Raw genomic sequence first — 17,513 nt, 5'->3', positions numbered from 1 at the left:
TCTCAATCTCACTCTATCTCTCCGACCAACGCCGCCGTCCAAACCTCCCCTCGGCCCAGCCCTCGATGGACGTCCCAGCCCCCCTCGGCCCAGCCCCGCTCACAGCCGCTCGAAGCAGCGAGTCCAGCCCGTCCCCGACCTCGCCGCAACCCATCCCTGTCCAGCCCACTGTAAGTCTCACTCTCTCTCACTCTCTTTTTCACTCTCTCACTCTTTCCCCACAGCCCCGCATCGTAGCTCCGCGTTTACTCCGCGTCGTAGCTCATTGCCTCGCAGCCCTGTGTCTTATGCCTCGCAGCTCCTCCTTGTCTTGTGGTCGCATCGGTGAAGGTTAATTGTTATTTGTAATCAGTAACATTTTTAGATTATTTTATATGTAATATGTTATAAAATTAAATAATAACATGTTAGATGAGTTAAATTAAATTAAACAAAAATTTAGCGATACAAGCCACATAAACATAAGCGTTTGCGTTTTAGCCAACGTTTTGTAAATTTTTTGTAAATAGCCAAAAACTATTGTAAATATTTCGTAAATAATCATACTTACTAGAAATTTATTATGTATTTTTTATTATTTTGATAGCGTAAATAGATTTATGTGGCTATTAACAAAAAATTAACGAAACGTTGACTATTTCGAAATTTCTATCGTTTCATATGGCTAGATAGCTACTGGACCCTAAATTAAAAGTAACTTATATGTTTAGTTTGATTATAAATATGTAACATGTTAGATTAGATGAATTAAGTTAAAAGTAACATATTAAATTAATTGGTAACATGTTTAGTGTAATTTAAAGTATTTGTAACATGTTTTGTTTAATTTGATTGCAATTTGTTGAAAATTTAGTTAATTAATTAATTAGTAACATGTTTAGTTAGATTAATTAGTAATATATATGATTATGTTTTAAAATGAATTAGTAACATGTTAAATATAATTTAAATTTATTGAAAATTTATTGCGATCGAACCACAAAGGTTCGGTTTAGTATTTAGTATGTTAATAGGATAGTCCTGTTTAGTTATATATATGTGTGTGTGTGTGTGTGTTTTTTTTTTTTTTTTTTTTTTTTTTTGAAATTGCAGATTTTGGTTAGTCAATATTATAAGGGAAATTCTGCTGAATTTTTGGTAGAATAAAACGTATTTATCAAAAAATTAACTCTTTCGATAACATATTTTAACGAAATTTACTAATTTGTCGAAATTGGTTAACTCGTTAATGAAATCAGTAGTGAATTTGTATATAATAACGTATTCTAACAATTTCGTTTCAAAATTAATACATGTCTTTCACAATTTCTCTTTCACTGTTACAAATTCGCTCTCGACTCTTTCAAATCCTAACGATTCATTTTTTCATCTCAATTTCCTTACAAAACGAATCGTAACGATTCATTTTTACCTCTCAATTTCCTAACAATTCACTCTTACCAAACGAATTCTAACGATTCATTTTTACCTCTCAATTTCCCCTCTCATTCTGCGGAATGTCAAATCCAAGTAGAGATTCGATTACCGAGAACAATCGGTTGAGTTTGCAGTATAAAACAGGGGTGTGACATGTCGCACCTAATATAATGGCGGGAAGCTTATCGGTGTGACTTGTCGCACCCAATATATTGACGGGAAGCTTATTCGGTGCGATATGTCGAACCAAATAGGCTTTCCGCCATTATATTGGGTGCGACATATGAAATCACCCGCCAATTTCAAGAATTTTGGCAGCAAAATAGGTGCGAAATTAGGTATGACATGTCGCAGCGAAAAGTGTCGCACCTAATATGGACACTTTTAGGTGCGACATGTCGCACCTAATACCTTTAGCGACGGACTATTAGGTGCAACTTTTGAGGTATTTGGTGCGACAGTCGTCGCAACGGATGCCTCTATTTGTTCTAGTGGTGGTACATGGACTTTGGAGCGACAAATCATGTCACGGCGGGCCTTGAAAACCTAGAGATCAACAATTCCTACAAAGGCAAAGAGAAATCATTGTAGGAAATGGTAAGTGCTTGCACATAACTCATGTTAAGCAAAAACATATTCAAACCTATCAGCCTTAGGAATGTTCTTAGAGTACCAGATATAAAGAAAAACTTGATTAGTGTTTCCAAATTTACATCTAAAAATGAAGTCTCTATAGAATTCTATCCTAATTGTGTCTAGTAAAGGATCTTAAAACAAGTGCGACACTTCTTCAAGGAACACTTGAAAATGGACTCTATGTTATGACAAGATCTTAGGGTGCTGATTCTGATCAAATCTCAAGTCTACAAAGTCCTCACAAAGCCTACGTGTCTGTCAAATTGAGTCCATATAGTGTCAGTTCTTGTTTCTCAAATTCTCAATGTTTTTTGTCTAGTCTTTCTGAACAATTTCGATTGTGGCATAGACGTTTATGTCATACATCAAATAAAGTTGTATCTCATGTTTTGAAAGAATGTAATATACAATGTCTAATAAAAGAAACTCAACACTTCTGTGATGCGTGTGAGTTTGGAAAAAGTCACATTTTGCCTTTCAAATTGTCTTAGTCAAAAGCGAACAAACCTTTACAACTTGTTCATACGGATTTGTGGGGACCTTCACCTCAAATATCAACACATGAATATAAATACTATATCAGTTTCATTGATGATTTTTCAAGGTTTATATGGATCTATCCTCTAACCTTGAAGAGTGAAGCCCTCGCTATTTCCAAAAACTTTAAAAAGTATGTAGAAAAATCTCTTTCCACATCTATCTATACTCTACGAGTGATTGGGGAGGAGAATATAGAAGTTTTGTTCCCTTTTTACAAGAAAATTTCATTCCAGTTCGTCATTCATGTATTCATGTTCATGGTCAAAATGGCAGAGTTGAGAGAAAACACATTCATATGTTGAGCTTGGTCCCTCTATGCTTGCTCAAGCCCATATGCCTTTGTCCTTCTAGTATGATGCCTTCTCTTCAGCCTATTTTGTAATCAACACACTACCAACACCTGTGCTAAAGAATTCAAGTCCTTTCAAAACTCTTTTTCACAAAACTCCTCATTACAATTTTTTGAAAGTTTTTGGTTGTTCTGTTTTTCCTCATCTTAGACCTTATAACACCCACAAACTGCAATTCAGGTCTTCAAAATTTTGTTTCTTGGCTATAGCCCACATAACAAAGGTTATAAATGTCTTCACAGTTCAGTTCGTGTCTATATAACAAGAATACCATCTTTAATTAACAACAATTTCCATATCAGTCTATGTTTTCTGAGTCAAACACAAACAACTTCAGTGATGATCCCATTGTTTTGTCAACCTTTCAGTTCACTTCTTTAGTCAATCAGCAACAATCTGGGTCAAATTTGTCTTGTCCATCTACTTGTGTCCATTGATGCAGGTGTCTCATCTCTACCAGACTTAGTGTCTCCTAAACAACCCCAGCCAAATATAAGTTCCCAGGTCCAAATCCCACATTTTGATCAGCCTCACGACCATGTGACCACACATCAACATCAGCCACAACTGGCCTCAGATCACACACTAGCTGTTTACCTACCCTTTGGCATCACAAATCAGCCAAACCTACAAACCATACCTGTTCCTCAAAACACCTCTGCCTTAGTCATAGAACCTGCTCCAGTAACCACAAACAATCACCAGATGCTCACAAGATCCAAGCTAGGGATACATAAGCCAAAGATCTTTACGATATCTAAACAACCTCTAGCCTTAGATCTTGGCCATGGTGAACCATCATTTATTGGTCAAGCCATTCTCCAACCAGCTTGGACTGAAGCAACGAACAAAGAGTTGCAAGCTCTCAAAGAAAATGATACCTGGTGCTTAGTACCTCGTGAGATGTCTCAGCATGTGGTAGGAAATAAATGGGTGTTCAAGCTCAAGTACAACTCCGATGGCTCACTTCAAAGGCACAAAGCACGATTAATGGCTCAAGGTTTCTCACCAACACCTGTAGTCGACTTCTCTGAAACTTTCAGTCCAGTGGTTAAGCCATGTACAGTCCGTGTTGTCCTCACTTTAGCTGCTTACAAAGGATAGGATGTCAAGTAGTTAGATGTCAACAAAGCATTCTTAAATGGAGTGCTAACTAAAGATGTCTACATGAATCAGCCAGTTGAGTTTATTGATCCTCTCTGACCAAACCATATGTGCAAGCTCAAGAAAGCATTGTATGGACTCAAGCAAACTCCCAGGGCATGGTTTGATCGTCTTCGTTCTGCACTACTCAAGATGGGTTTCTCAAACTCAAGATCAGACACATCTCTCTTCATCTACTCAACTGATCAGGTCTATCTTATGCTACTTGTTTACGTTGATGATATCGTCTTGATTGGTAGTTGTGAGAAGACCATGGAGACACTCACTAGTGATCTGAACAATGAGTTTGTGCTTAAACGACTAGGCTCTATTCACTATTTATTTGGATTTGAGGTTTTAAGAGACAAAACTGGTTTCTATCTATCTCAGGCCAAGTATATATGGGATATTCTCAAGCGTTTAAACATGGTTGATGCGAAGCCCTGTTCTACCCCAGCTGCACCCGCTTCCACTTTGTCTAAAGGAGATGGGGAACCAATGGACAGTCCTTTTCAGTACAGAAGTGTAATCGGAGCTCTACAATACGTAACATTGACCAGGCCTGACATTGCGTACATAGTCAACAAACTCAGCTAGTTTCTTTAGTGTCCTACAGAAGTTCATTGGAAGGCTTGCAAAAGAGTCTTGAGATATTTTAAAGGAACAATCACACATGACATTACTCTAAGACCAACAAAGCACTTGAATCTAGTAAGCTTTGTTGATGCTGATTGGGGAAGCTGCCTTGACAGCAGGATATCTACAAGTGCATATTGTGTGATTCTACCTGGTTCACTGGTTTCTTGGAGTTCAAGGAAACAAGGAATTGTGGCGCGTTCAAGTGCAGAGGCTGAATACAGAGCTCTAGCTCATGTAGCTGCATAGCTGTTGTGGATAAAGTCTCTACTCAGCGAGCTCAAAGTAACCACAGTGCAATCACCAATAGTCTGGTGTGATAATATTGGAGTAGCTGCAATGGCAGCAAATCCAGTATTCCACGCTAGAACAAAGCATGTGGAAATCGATCTGCACTTCATTCGAGATATGGTTATGAGAAAACAGTTGGAGATTCGATATGTTCCAACCTTCGAGCAAACTGCTGATGTACTCACAAATGGTGTTTCTGTCAAGAATTTCCAAATGCTGAAGGCCAAGCTTCACGTGCAAGAATCCCCGTTTCACTTGAGAGGGGGTGTTAGAGAGTCAGTTGAGTCATCAAGCTAAGTCAGTAGTTGCTTAGCCATTAAGCTATAGCCAAACAAAATTTTGTTAGGAGAGTTAGTTAGTTATCACGTGTAAAGTATTTAACTTACATCAATCATTCAATGAGAATGAATTGGAAGAGGTTTTCTCTATGAAATTCTCAAACACTCTCGTCTCCGAATTCTTTCTGAATAAAATAACACAAAATAAAACATGCATGTAACTTAGCTAGGTTTTGGCGTGATTGTATGTATGTGCTAGAATTCAAATATCATTGTTTCCTTGTATGTTTTATTACGAATTCGTTTTTATTGGGGAAAGTCATCAAGTTTTGGACACTATATTTTCAATAATATATGCTTTTCGTTGTGAATTACAATAATAAGAGCATCAATGGAATGATATATAGTATGCGTGTAAAATTAAAAAATAAAATTCAAATACGCTCTTGATCCATGATCGAATAGAGTTAGTCCGTTTCCGATTCTTTCCCTGCTTTTGATGGTTAATTTTGAAAGAAGGAAATAAAATTAAAATGTACAATGGAAAATCTTATCTGGATTTAGATTGATATAGGTGTAATTGAAAAGGGATAAAAATAAAGCAAGCCCACCAATTCCTGCAAAAGAATTTTTCATGCTGACATGTCCGAATCAATTAAGGCTATTCGCACCTAATTCTTATATCCAGTCAAGTGCCCCTTTTTCCCAAAACTTTACCTTTAAATTTGTATGATTCCTCTTTTTTTTTTTTTTTTTTTTTTTTTTTTTTTTTTTAAATTATATTATTCCTGGTCTCGTGCCTTTTTTTTAATTTTATTTTTTTTATTTTAGGAACAATGTGGAAAACACTAGAAACAGAATCTCTTTAATCATCTTTGCGTCCGCATTTTTGTAGATTTTTTGGCGATTGTACGATCGGTGGTTTTCGGGCATTTTGATTTACCGTTAATCATGAAAAGTATTGTGAATTTAATGCTCGAAAGTTAGTGTGATCAATCTTCTAATCATTAGAAGTACACATTTGATGTGCGTCCATCAAAAATTAGTGTTGAATCAATATACTTATTTTGAGGTCTTATTCTTCTTTGTTGGAAGAAGTTGGATGTTTGTAATCGTCGGTATTATGCCCATTTTCTAATAAAAAGCTTCAAGCTATTTTATCAAAAAAAAAAATCTCTTTAATCATCCACTAAAGTTGAGTCAGATAGTGCGTATATATTCACCAATTAAAACATCTTTTAAGCATAAGTTGAAACATAAAAACTGAAAACAATAAGGAATTAGTAAGCCTTGTACTCTTTCCAATTATAATGTTCTTAGCAGTAACTAATAATTGTCTCACAATGTTTTTTTTTTTTTTTTTTTTTGAATAAAATTGTCTCACAATGTTAATAGACAAAAAATTTACACCAACCAATAAAAAAGATGAATTTTAATTATTTTTTTCTCACATCATACTAATTAAACTTTTAAAAAAATTCATAATCCATCACTTTCCTTTTATCATATCCACCCTTTTTGTTCTTCTACCTACCAAACAAAGTCTATAACTATAATAATGATATATTAATTATTATACTTAAGAACCATGCGGAAAGGAATTGATTATTTAGAAAAACAAATATTCGAACTTTCTAATTAGAGCATATCGAATGAATCAAGTGCATAATAAGCCACTCCAAATTTTTTAATAGCCGACGCCACATTCTATTTAAATAATAATTAGCCAAATCAAACGCATTTCATAATATTTTTATAGGCGGAGAGATGACTTTATATATCCCTTAATTTATACAGTTCCTATAAAATCACACTAAATTATAAGAAGTTTCGGATTTCAATTGAATTAATATAGCATTGAAGTTTCGGATTTCAATTGAATTAATATAGCATTTGACTGTGGTTGCGTTTGGTTGAAATTAAAAAATTTGCTTTTGTTTTTAGAATAAACTAAATTGTTTATCTGGTATTTGACAAAACTGTTTTTACAAAAAAAACTTCAAAAACGATTTTAGATTTTCTACAGAAATTGAAAAAACTAGGATTCCTAACTTTTGAAAAAAAATGTTTTTAAGTTTACTTTAACAAATTACTGTAATATCCTCGTACATGAGACATAAGAGAGTTTTTTTTTCTCAGACAGAGATGTCTTGTCGCTCTTTCTCTCTCTCTCTCTCTTTCTCTCTCTCTCTCTCTCTCTCTCTCTCTTCTCTTGTTTATTTTATTTTATTTTTTTCCTCTTTCAATGACTGATCTGATGAGAACAGAAAATACAATAGTACAATACTAATTTGGTAGGCTTGTGATGTGATTACTATTTTATCATCTTTTTCCTGCAATGTTGTATTTTTAATAATAATTATTGCTTTTGTTTAGCGAAATGTTTATTTCATTTTTTTTTTTCATTTTTGTAAGAATAACTAATGACTTTGTACGAGAGATGTAAAATATTTATGGTACGCAATATTATATTTTGGAACTACATAGTTGTCTTCCATCTTCAAAATCTCATTTTTTGGAAATACTTGAATCTCAATATTCCTCTTTTAGCTTAATAATTATTTAGAACATATTAATAAGCATATTAATAATTTTTATTTAATTTTTAAAAATATGTTTATTTTAGTCTTTTTACAATAATATATTTATTTTATCAAACGCTAAATCAACTTTTGTTATCAGTAACAACTGTTTTGTAAATAGTTTACGAAACACTTGTCAATTAAAAAAAAAATAGTTTTTTTTAAACTGAATCTAAAAACACTTTTTTAAAAAGAAAACTATGCCAAACGATGCATGAATCATATTCCCTTACAACCTTAGCATTTTCATTTTAAGCTTTAAAGTGATAGTTCCAATAAGGGCTAAAGATTTTCATTTTTAATTAGAGATAGTTATTTTAAACAAACAGTTCTTCTAAATTAGTTATCTCGTTTTCGTTTTAAATAATATTGAAGCGCTCCATATTGGTTTAATATGGCTATTAATAAATTCAGTGACGGAGATAGGCTGAATATGGCCATTAAATATGACAATATTGAAGCGCTCCATATTGGTTTATACTTTTGTGCTTAGTTTTTTTTTTATTTATTCTCTTTATTTTACCTTAATTTTTTTGCAGATTAGCCCCCTTCTATTTACATATTAGTCCCTCTTAATTTACCTGGCTCCGTCTTCGACTAAATTAACTCATAAACTGGATAGAACTGTCATAAACTGGATAATTAAATAGTATGCACAGAATTAACACTATTAAACTAGTATCACGTTTAGCACTTTTAGTCACCGACAATAAAAATGTCTTATCCATATGCTCACTTATAATGAAGTAGTATAAACCAATTCACTTTCATGAAACTAAAATTAAATAAAATAAAAAATAAAAACTCATTGAATACATGCAATTCTAACCATGCAAACATTGGTATTCATTCATCAATGCCCGATTGAACGAGAAACAGTGTTATTTGCTCAACAATCACGAAATCAAAACAGACTTCATTCATCAATACTCCTTAAAATTGAAAACAATTTTTCCGGCCTCAGCTAGAGTTTTGATAAATATTATTTAACAGTTTATTTTGACATTATTGGCACCGATTAGTTATCTTATTTTAGTTATATATTAATAATAAGTAATAACTTGAGATATTTGGGTTTTCTAAATATATAGCTATATGAAAATTTAGATTTTGCCATATAATCAACTTTTGATAAATTCTAAGTAAATAGTCACGAAGCTTTTTTGATAAAACCAAAAAGACTAATAATTGTGAATAATCCTTAATAATTGTGAATAAATTATCAGATTCCAAGAACGGAATGCTAGAAACGTCCAAATAATGCCACATCACCATAATCACTATTTACTTAAAAATTACCAATGGTAGGCTATTTAATTAATCTCCAAATTTTGGTGGCTAACGCCATCTCTAACCCACTCTATAATGAGGTTCAATATGCTTCAATCTAGCCTCATTTCACATTCCAAAATAGAGTGGGTGAATAGAAAAAAAAAATCAAATATGAAGTTTCACTATTCATTCCACTCCATTTTGGAGTGAGATTTTAATAATATTTAAATAATTTAACTAATTGTAAAACGACCTCAAAATGTATTATATTTTAATATTTATAATGCAATTATATTAATTAATGGGCATTGTAGCGAAATAGCAAAAATGAAACTATAAAATTTATTTTTAGCCTATGTTTCACAACTTTTAGGAAAATAGCCAACATGATTATGTGGCAATAATTAAGGTCTTATTTACCCTTATTTATTAATAAATTCGTCATTTTCTCTCTCCTATTTTTTTCCTACACTTTTTTTTACATAAAAACTTCAAAAAACCATATCTATCTCATATGAACTCGAAATTGAGTGATTCAAAATCCTACGGATTCGTGACGCCGAGATCTTCAAAAATAGATCCATTGTATTTGATGAAATATAATGTTTAATACCATAGATGTAGAAAAATATACATTAAATATGGAAATAACTGAAATTTTTTGAAATTATAAAAAAAAATAAATGAAAATGTAAATATGATCCATTAAAATAATTTGTATCAAACACAATGGATCTATTTTTGAAGATCTCGACGCCACGAATTTGTAGGATTTGAAATCACTCGATTTCGAGTTCGTATGAGAAAGATACAAATTTTTGAAGTTTTGATGCAAAAAAAATTATTTGAAAAAAAATAGGAGAGAGAAAGTGACAAATTTATTAATAAATAAGGGCAAATAAGACTTTAATTATTACTACATAAGCCATTTGGCTATATCCCTAAAAATTGTCAAACATAGGCTAGATCCAAAATCACATGTTTAAAGTGGCCTAATTAGTTACAAATCTCTTAATTTATCACAAACTTATTTTATGTTATTCTAATTTAGTATGAACATCGATAAAAAGTAGATATACAACTACATGCCATATATATAAATTAAAACTCTAAAAAATAAATTGTTAAACATAATACATTACAAAGTCAAGTGCAAACGTATTGATAGATCATGTTAGAGAAAAATATATTAATGAATAAGACTAAATAATAAATTGTTTATGTTATATGTAATGTGTGTTTATTTTATATGTACATACTATATAATATACATATATATATATATATGTAAATTTCTAATTAGTATTTTAGTATGATGCACTTCACTTTATAATTATTTTCCAAGTATTAAAATATTATATGTAATGTGTGTTTATTTTATAAAAAAAATATTACTTCGTATTTCTTGGAAGTCAAATAATCATTTTAAATTTAATATGTAAAAATTATATAGTATGATTGGATACAAAAATACAAGTTAAATATATAAGCACTATATTGTAATAATGGATACAAAAATACAAGTTAAATATATAAGCACTATATTGTAATAATTAGGAAGTTAAAATTATTAAAATATTAAAGAAGTATGGAATATGTTTTTTTGGTGTTAAAAATAGAGTATTGAGTTGGAGATTAAATATTTTTTGAAGTGAAATAAACTTTATTTTGAAGTGCAAGTAATTGCATTTAGTTGGGTGGGAGATGCTCTTAGTTACTGCTTATATATTTAATGGTAGTATAATATATTTAGATTTAGTTGATTGTTAATATTATAAATGTATTTTTATAAATTTATTGAGATATGGTGATATCGTTTATTGTTAGTTAAAGAAGTGTTATAACCGAGCTTTTGATGTTTTGTGGTTTTGTGTATGATGTTAAAAATAAGTAGAAATGTTGCCGATTTTTTATTTTTATATATTTATTATTTTATTAGATTTTATTTTATAGCCCATTTAAAATTGACATGATAGGGTATGACCAAATTAAAATTGTTTTGGAATTGGTTTTATTATTAATTTTTTTTTTTGTAAGATTTTTGTATTTTCTTATATGTATAGTACTTGTTATTTGTGTTGTTGAATAATTTTTTAGCGGCAAGTTTCTCTCGGCAATATGTCTTCCGACATGCTCCAGGATATGTTGAGACATCTTCGATGTTGTGCACAAAGTCTGTATTTTTTGCAAGTTTCGTGTTTCTTCAAAGTTGTTAGCAGAATCCCTTTTGTGTATACTTTCTTCGCATGAATGGGTACATAAACCCTATTTCGACTTCTAGAGGTGTTGACCGCTTTAAAGAAAGCATCTGCCCATAGTGGTCTTTGACACATTCATTCACACAATCAGAGTTTTTATACGCTCAAGACCGACGGACTGGTAAACTGATTGTGTGGTGTGTGTGGTGTTATTCTATAGACACTACTCTTATTTTATAAAGTGTTAGAGTCTTATTTGGGTTTTGTTTTCGCGGTTGAGCGTACACGATTGTTGACATTGAAGATTAACAAACATTAAGGAGAGTCTTTGAGTGGAAATAAGGGGAGCTCAGATTCAGAAGGAGCCTGAGTTGAGATTCACGGATATTAATATGAAATGGGCCTTGAAGCGGTGATCATTCATATAAGACCATGTGTACTATTGACTGCTTTTCATATAGTGAATTTTCTTTTCCATTGGACGAATTGTCTCCAGAGTAGGTGACGTTGTACCGAATTGAGTTACAATTCTTTGTGTCATTTACTTTTACACATAACTTTATATTTTTCATTTATTGCATCGGAACAGATTGTCGCATACATTAACTTAATATTGCGTGCGACATCTTTGTCTCTGACTAAACAAATTTTTTTTTACTTGTAAATTGGTATGGTAGTAGCTATAAGCAAATATTTTGTTTTATGTAATAATGATAACAACGCTCCAAAAAGATCGAGTTACTCATTTTTACCGTCTTTTGGAGGACAATTCACTAGACGCGTCTCATCGCGGGTATTTAAAATAACGATGAGGTTTCACCCGTAACATTTGTCGAGGCTAAAAGTGGAAGACGCGCCAATTTGTTGTAGTGCCACCCCAGATGAAAATGACGTGGGAGCCCCACTTAGGTACCATAATTAAACTAATTAAACTTTGCCTCTTACAAAATGTTATATTACTTTTAGATAGTTTTCTGATCCATCAAAAGTCCATAGAGAGATATAATGCATCTAACAAAAAAAAAAAAACACAAGAAAAACCCGAATGTATGGAATCAATGTCACGGCTACAGATATTTCATACTAGATATTTTATAATAAGCAGTTCTAAACTTTTCACTCTGAAGTACATTGCATTGCCACACCTTCAATAAATTCAAGCCATAATTAAGTTGGTTGGTAGATGATCATAAAAGCTGTCCAAATCAACACAGTTTCTGATAGGAAGCGGTTGATTTAGCGGAATCACCAGTAACTTCATTTGAACGCGACGAGTTTTCAAGAGCACGAATTTCATCTAGATTTTTCTCGCCGTTAAGAACACTCAAAACATCGTCAATCCATGGCCTTTGGCTTGGGGAAGTAGCGGTGCACATCACCGCTAACTCTAACACAAGTTCGACTTCACGTTCATTGAGTTCCTTATCGCCTTGTAATTTTTTGTCGATGAACCCACTTATGCTCGGTCGTTTTCCTCGGAAATGGAGATGGACCTATGTTTGTTCACACAATAAAAAAGAGTTTTTTTTTGGGCTGCTTGTGAATGAATTATTGATATTTATTCATGGAGAGGTTAATTACCTTGTCTATAAGGTCAATAGACTCTTGAGTTCCTGTGCTCTCTTTATTTCCATGTCCAGCGACGATTTCAATGAGTATTACCCCAAAACTGTAGACGTCTGTTTTTGTGGATAGTGCGTTGTCACGGCCTTGACAATACTCGGGTGCTAAAACGCCACTGTAAAATTGCAGTTTAATGTGTTTTGAGAGGTCATTAAAACATTTAGGCATTTTAGGACACTGTTTTGCACTGAGCCCATAATTTTTTTTATTCACTTCCCAAAACATTCTTTGAATTTTGTATTCAGAGCCATACGAAAAATATGTTCCTATTTTCTACAAAACAAGTCACTAAATGTAATGCGGATTTAATTTATAAGTAATATTAACTAATTATTTTATTAAAAATAAAATATATAAGTATAGCCCTGTTAAAAAATAATATTTTTATTTTCTAGTAATATAAATTGAAAAGTTATTAGTGATATTCTGAAATACACATAAAAGAATTAGTTTAAGATTGAAACCCGCAATTTTTGTTATAATATCAGCGAAAGTTTTTGAAGGCGTTAAAAATGTCAAAATCAAAGTTCGGGGGTGAATGTAATAAAAAAAATGAAGGACTAAAGCGTAGCTACACGAAGAATAAATGATCTTAAGTGACAAAAAATGTAAACTATATAAGTTTGATAACGAATTTCCAGTTACCTTGAACCCCTTTCTTTGATGAGAGTGTACTTATCTGCGTCATCGTAGAGGCTAGCGTATCCGAAATCGGACAGCTTGGGGTTGTTGTGTTTGTCAAGAAGAATGTTTGAAGCCTTTAGATTTCCTTGAACTACCCTCGTTGATCGCTGATGCAGCGAAGCCAAACCCCTTGCTATTCCCTTGCATATCTCAAATCTTGTTCTCCAAAGAAATGTTCCCACCTTAGAGCCTATTGCCAATCATAGTCACATAAAAACGATGAGATATCGATGGCTGTAATCTGTCAGGGACAGGTTATTAAGCGAGATAAACGTACCGAATAAGGCGGTTTCGAGGGACCTCTTTTCCATGTATTCATAGATGAACAATTGTAGGGTTTGTCTGATATGAACATCCAACAATTTAATGATGTTCTGACCTTCCAATGTTTTGAGGAGATATATTTCGTTTTGAATAGCACTTCTGATCTTACCCTTGTGCCGAGGGAATATTTTTTTCACAGCCACAGTGATTTTAGGACTCTCCATTACATCTGCCTGAAAACAGTGTGAAACGTACGTACATGCATGTAAAAAGCATGGGCGGAGCTGATATTTTTTAACTAGCTATCCCCTATAAATTAATATATTTAGCAAACGAGCCAAGGTTTTTAATAACTAACTAGCATCAAATAACCCAATAACATATAGTTATCATTTGCATTAAAAATTAGTTGTGTTCAAAATGTGCATATCTTGATTGAAAAAAATGGGGAAAAACAATTTTAAACGGGGGCTAAACCTGTCAAAAACCAAAAGTTCTGGGGCTGAGTGCAAGAAAAAACAAAAACTCTTAAGTTAGTTACCTTAAATACCGCTCCAAAATAACCATCCCCAAGCTTTTTGTCATCCCTAAATTTACCGGTCGCCTTAACGAGTGTCTTAAGTGTGACTGTGATGTCTTCCTTGGCGCCGCCCTCGTCACTCGATATATGCTCGCCAACTTTAACTTTCTCTGTCCGGACATTATTCATTACATGTGAAAATTCTTTTTGAATTAGAGATATAAGGATGATGAATTGTCTTACTCATTAACTCTTTGCTTACCAACCAACCCATCGCCCAGGCCATAGCCAGCAAAATCAGCGGCACCAGAACCAACGAAGCTAATGTAATCAGTGCTATTTTCCAAACAGCAAGTCTTTCACCACCGAATTTGAACACTGATTATCGAGTCTAGGAAAGTAAATAATTGAGCACAAGATATTAATTATGTGATATTTAAGAAGATATCTTACAAGGATTAACAGCAACGGCTGAGATGAGAGGTCCGTTGAAAGAAGGAACAGAAAATTGAGTCCCTTTTCCGGCACAGTATAAGTGGATATTAAGTAGACCCGTTTCATTGACTAGAGCTTTGAAGTTCAAATGAGTCTTTCTATTCGGACCCCTAGCGGAATTTATAATGTTGAAATCCCGTTTTTTCAGCTCATCCTCCAGTAATATTTGATCAACAAAGTGTCATATTAGATCAATCTTGATAATCAATAGAAGGGATATATCTGTGGGAAATAAGGATTTGAATTTACCTGAATAAAATGTCAAAGGATTCGTTTCTTTAATATTCCGTAGTCTTGCAGGTCTGAGTAGACAATTTCGGCAAAGTGTAGAGTCACATTGTAAGACCCTTTGAGGAGATTGAAGGCGTAATAGTCGAGTGAGACGGGAGAGAGACGTGCATCGTTGTACACGGATGGTTCGGAATTGGAGATTCCGCTGGAGATATTCTTTGTGTAGGCACTGGAATTGATGTCAATTAATGAAAAGTAATTACCGGAAAAGGTGTAAGCCCAGTTCTCCTTCAAAGTAATATAAAACGGCAACGTGATGTTGTCTTCTTCGTAGGGCGTCTCATCTAAGTGTGTCGGTCCGCCGCCACAATTTATGTACAATGAATGGACTATAAGGTTATAGTACCAAGTGTTAATAATTTGTCGCCGCATAAGAATGATACGCACCAATTAAATTGTACGAAACTGTCATGATTAAACGCAATCAAAATCGCAACCAAATATCGATTCTTAGCACTGGAGGTACGGATTTTATCAAGTCAAATAGATTTTTTTTTTTTGAAAAAAAAAAGTTGGGTTGGAAAGTCTAAAACTTATTTTTTGTACCGTGTTTGAGAGAAATATATATGTTCTAGTTTTGAAATGGATAGAAAATTTGAATTTAAAAAAAAAAAAATCACAATTAAGGGAGACAAACAAAATACTTATTAGGGACAATTAGACCAGTAGTCTAATAATCCACTCTCTTTTTAAAAATAGTCAAAATTTTATTTTATTAATAAAATAATTCACCAAGTCGAAATAAATTTAATTAACTGATTTAGTTAATTTAATTTACTTCGGTCTCATGAGCTGTTTTCTTTAATAATATGAAAATTTAATTAAAATCTTAAAATAAGTTAAAGAATTGACTAGTTTCAATAAATTATAAATAATTATTACGTGCGAGATAAAAATTATATATATTATAGGTAGTAAACTTTTCCCTCTCTTTTATTTTTATTTTTTATACTTAATAGATCTATATTCTATCATGAACTTACACTTCGGCTTCTTTTTTTAGGAGAATAGATATCCCTCATATCAGTGAGTTGAAGCCTGAAAGAAATAATGATAAAATGGATTACATGAAATGTCTATTATAACACTGAAATGTAAGGGGAAAATACTATTAGGTTTGTAGTCCAATAGTTCACAGTCTTTTCAAAAAATAGTTAAAGTTTTATTAAGAAAATAGTCAACTAAATCAAAGTAAATTAATAAATTAACTGCTGTAGTTAATTTAATTTATTTCGGTCTGATAAAATATTTTTTAATAAAATGAAAATTTGTGTAAAATCTTAAAAAAAAAAACTATAAAATTGACTAGTTACAACAAATTTTTCATATACCTTGAGTTGTATCTTCGAGTTTTAGTTAAATACTGAATCAACGCCTTGAGTTTTCAATAAGAACTTCGTATGCCCAAGTTTACATTTTCATTGATGAATTATCGTTTTAACTTTTTTTCGCGAGTCATTATACTTCATATATTTATTTGTTGACTCTTTCTTAGTAAATTTTCAAAATAGCAAAACCATTTTTATACATATCAATCATTCACCATTTTTTTTTTTTCATTTTTTTTCATTTATTCTTACTTGAGATTGAACGACAAACCATGAAAAATGGGAAGACTCTTTGTGTACGATGGTAGTTTTGTCATTTTGAAATGAACTAATAAATTTAACAAAGAATTATGTGTGTGTGTATATATATATATATATATATATATATATATATATATATATATGAGTCATTGCTCAGGGGATAAACATAATATTATTGAGAAACCTAAGGTATAGATGTCTAAATCTTACTATGATATTTTCCCAAGAATAATAAATGACGAGAAAAAAGGAAAGAAGTTGTTTAGATCATATTACATGTATGGTTCCACGCTTTGTAGAGGCGAAAGTAGTAATACACAAGTGATAATTCTGGAAAAATAAAACTAATCAATTAAATTAATCGATACGTTTCATATAGCAAACAAATTGTTATATGAGCACTTCACGTAAAGCCCAGTCAACCCAACCTGATTACACTCATACTTAACACGAGCTACTCTTTTAGGAGAAAGCACCATTTTATTCCACAAATTCTGTTTTTTTTTTCTTTCTGTTTTCATGCAATATGCCCGTTGGTTTTTGGCTTTTAAAAACCTATGAATATTAAAAAATCTCCATATCCATATACATAGTAAAAAATCTACAATTCCATATCAGTATCCATATCCATGTCTATATTCTAATATCCATATTATCCATGCATATATATGTAGATATGTAATATATATATATATATATATATAT

The sequence above is a fragment of the Urtica dioica genome, chromosome 9 (genome assembly GCF_054948205.1).
Source record: "Urtica dioica subsp. dioica isolate 48M chromosome 9, U.dioica_male_clone48M_v1_H2, whole genome shotgun sequence".
In the NCBI taxonomy this organism is placed as follows: Eukaryota; Viridiplantae; Streptophyta; class Magnoliopsida; order Rosales; family Urticaceae; genus Urtica; species Urtica dioica.
Note: the sequence above shows the minus strand (reverse complement) of the source record.